The 4,036-nt window shown below is 43.3% G+C and overlaps 1 pseudogene; it reads left to right on the plus strand.

Annotated features, from left to right (window-relative positions):
- The first annotated feature begins 1,043 nt into the window (after positions 1 to 1,043).
- On the plus strand, positions 1,044 to 1,516 carry LOC136313461 (U1 small nuclear ribonucleoprotein C-like; annotated as a pseudogene).
- Positions 1,517 to 4,036: the final 2,520 nt, after the last annotated feature.

Consider the following 4,036-nt stretch of genomic DNA (forward strand, 5'->3'; position numbering starts at 1 on the left):
GACTAAATTAAAGCTGAGCATGTTGGTTGTAGCAATAACTATATAACAGAATTATAACACATCAGTGTCTACACACGTGTAAAACTTACTAGGGTACACCAACAAACAAAATTATGTTATATTGATGGTGCACAACCCATTGAATATGCTAGAATACACTTACTTGTACACTTTATATGGGTGAGCTGTATGGTGTGTGAACAAATATCTCAATAAAACCTGGTACTTAAAAAATCTAGTGAGAGCCCTGGCCAGTTGGTTCAGTGGTAGAGCGTCGGCCTGGCGTGCAGGAGTCCCAGGTTCAATTCCCGGCCAGGGCACACAGGAGAAGCGCCCATCTGCTTTGCCACCCCTCCCCCTCTCCTTCCTCTGTGTCTCTTTCTTCCTCTCCCACAGCCAAGGCTCCATTGGAGCAAAGTTTGCCCGGGTGCTGAGGATGGCTCTGTGGCCTCTGCCTCAGGCGCTAGAATGGCTCTGGTTGCAACAGAGCAATGCCCCGGATGGGCAGAGCGTCGCCCCTGATGGGCATGCCAGGTGGATCCCGGTCGGGTGCATGCGGGAGTCTGTCTGACTGCCTTCCCGTTTCCAACTTAAGGAAAAAAAAAAAATCCAGTGAGATTTAATTGGGGAATGGAGAATTGAAACATTCATTTTAAAGTGTTTCTGAAGAGAAACTTAATAAGTAAGATTTATCCTACTAGGTATTAACATGTGCTATCAAACTAAAATAAACAGTGTTATAATAACACAAAAATAGACAATGGAAGAGAAGAGAGAACCTGGAAATGCATGCCATCATATTCAAGATTTGGTGTCTACTTAAGTGTCAACTCACATCAATGACAAATCAACCAACAAATTGTTCAGTTAACACTTTAAAAAAATGTACCAATTCTAGGTGGATTAAAGAATAAAAGTTACAAAGAACCAAAAATACCTCAGAGTTGAAAAGAATTTTATAAGCATAACAACAACATATGAAATAGCGAGGGAGGTAATTTCCGGTGGTGCCAAACCGAGTGGCCAACGGCCTGCAGAACAACATGCCCGAGTTTTATTGTGACCACTGCCATACATACCTTACCCACCGCTCTCCATCTGTGAGGAGCACACGCTGTAGTGGTAGGAAACACAATGTGAAGACTAATATCAGAAATGGCTGGAAGAGCAGACTCGGAGCCTGATTGACAAAACAACCGCAGCATTTCAGCAAAGGAAGTTACCTCCTACTCCTTTCTCCGCTCCTCCTCCCACAGGACCAATGATCCCACCTCCCGCCAGTCCTCCAGGTCCTCCTTGCCCTGGAATGATGCCAGCACCCTATATGAGAGGTCCTCCCATGATGCCAATAATGGGCCCTCCTCCTCTTGGGATGATGCCAGTGGGACCTGCTCCTAGAATGAGGCTGCCTGTGGGAACCCACATGCCAATGATGACTGGGTCCCCAATGATGACACCTTCCCCCCGTCCCATGATGGCACCCACTTAACCAAGAATAACTCAGCCAGACAGATAAAGAGAGAGGGGAGCCTCTTTCTATCAGTTTTAGACTACTTGTTCTACATCACCAGGAGATCGTGGGGCTGTGACTCTGGGCGTTCTCTAATAGCATGACAGCAAAGACTCACTCCTTCTTATCAAGCAGAGAATAGTTTTGGAGGAGAGTGATAGGACTAAAAAGCACTTTTCATTTGCATTGTGATATGTGAAAACAAAATTGTCAACTCCTTTAGTTTAAAAAGAAACGAAGGAAGGGCCCTGGCCGGTTGGCTCAGCGGTAGAGCGTCGGCCTAGCGTGCGGAGGACCCGGGTTCGATTCCGGCCAGGGCACACAGGAGAAGCACCCATTTGCTTCTCCACCCCTCCGCTGCGCTTTCCCTCTCTGTCTCTCTCTTCCCCTCCCCCAGCCGAGGCTCCGTTGGAGCAAAGATGGCCCGGGCGCTGGGGATGGCTCTGTGGCCTCTGCCCCAGGCACTAGAGTGGCTCTGGTCGCAACATGGCGACGCCCAGGATGGGCAGAGCATCGCCCCCTGGTGGGCAGAGCGTCGCCCCTGGTGGGCAGAGCATCGCCCCCTGGTGGGCGTGCCGGGTGGATCCCGGTCGGGCGCATGCGGGAGTCTGTCTGGCTGTCTCTCCCTGTTTCCAGCTTCAGAAAAATGAAAAAAAAAAATAAAAAAAAGAAATGAAGGAAGGAAGAAGAAGGAAGGAAGGAAGGAAGGAAGGAAGGAAGGAAGGAAGGAAGGAAGGAAGGAAGGAAGGAAGGAAGGAAGGAAGGAAGGAAGGGGGGAAGGAAGGAAGGGGGGAAGGAAGGAAGGGGGGAAGGAAGGAAGGGGGAAGGGGGAAGGGAGGCAAGGGGGGAAGGGAGGGAGAGAGGGAGGGAGAAAGAAAGTAAGAAAGAAAGAAGGAAGGAAGAGAATAGAAGAGAAAAAAGAGAAGAGAAGAAAAGAAAAGAAAGGAAAGGAAAAGAAAAGAAAAAGAAACTGCTAAGCCCTGGTTGGATAGCTTGATTGGTTGGAGAGTCAGAGAGGTTGTCAGTTTGCTCCTCAGTCAGGGCACATACAGGAAGCAGCTCGATATTCCTGTCTCTCTATATCTCTTCCCCTGCCCCTTTCTCTCTAACAAAAAATAAATAAAATAAAATAAATTTTAAAAGAAAGAAAGAAAAAAATTTCAAGGGAAAATCTATAAATTTGACTATGAAAAAAATTGTATGTTGTTATGCTTATAAAATTCTTTTCAACTCTGAGGTATTTTTGGTTCTTTGTAACTTTTATTCTTTACTCCACCTCTGTCACACACACACACACACACACACACACACACACACACACACACAAAGAAACTTTGTTAGAGACAAAGTGGTGGGGCATTTCATAATAATAAAATGATTATGCCTGACCAGGCGGTGGCGCAGTGGATAGAACGTCAGACTGGGATGCGGAGGACCCAGGTTCGAGACCTCAAAGTCGCCAGCTTGAGCGCGGGCTCATCTGGTTTGAGCAAAGCTTGGACCCAAGGTCGCTGGCTTGAGCAAGGGCTTACTCAGTCTGCTGAAGGCCAACGATCAAGGCACATATGAGAAAGCAATCAATGAACAACTAAGGTGTCACAACAAAAACTGATGATTGATGCTTCTCATCTCTCTCCGTTCCTGTTTGTCCCTATCTATCCCTCTCTCTGACTCTCTCTCTGTCTCTGTATAAATAAATAAATAAATAAATAAATAAATAAATAAATAAATAAAATAATTACTATGTCAGTTATATATAGCAAATATAAATGTATAGTATAACAAAGCTCCAAAATATGGCAGAATTGAAAGGACAAATAAGTAATCAGCAATCAAAATTGTAATTTCAATACCTCTATGTCAGTAATTTATAGAACAACCAAAAAAATTAGTGAAGATAGAGAACACATGAATACTGTCAATCAGTTTGACTTAACACTCCACCTTTAAAAAAATATATACTAAAAAAAATTTTTATTGACTTTAGAGAGAAAAAAAATGAGAGAGACAAAGAGAGAGAGATAGAAACATCTATCTGTTTCTGTATGTGTCTTGACTAGAAATCAAATCAGCTGGCAACCTTTGTATATCTGAGTGACACTCTAACCAACCAAGCTATCTGGCCAGAGCACACAATACTCCAACTAAATCAGAATATACATTATTTTCACACACACTTGGAAAATGCTCCAGAGTAGACCATTTGCAAGGCCATAATAACTTAATACAAATTGAAATAATACAAAATATGTTCCTTAACCATAATGCAACTAAGCTAGAATCCAGCTTATAAAAATAGATTTAGGAGTCTCTAAATAGGTGGAAATTAATCAACATACTTCTAGATAATCCATGTGTCAACAAAGAAATCAAAAGAGAACTTAGGAAATAACTTGAGCTGAATAAAAACAAAACCAAAATATAGCAAAATGTAAAGGATGCAGCTACAGCAGTACGTAAAAGGACATTTATAGCTTTAAATACATATAAGAAAGGGAGAAGGTCTTAAAATCAACCTAAACTTCT

The sequence above is a fragment of the Saccopteryx bilineata genome, chromosome 9 (genome assembly GCF_036850765.1).
Source record: "Saccopteryx bilineata isolate mSacBil1 chromosome 9, mSacBil1_pri_phased_curated, whole genome shotgun sequence".
Taxonomy (NCBI): Eukaryota; Metazoa; Chordata; class Mammalia; order Chiroptera; family Emballonuridae; genus Saccopteryx; species Saccopteryx bilineata.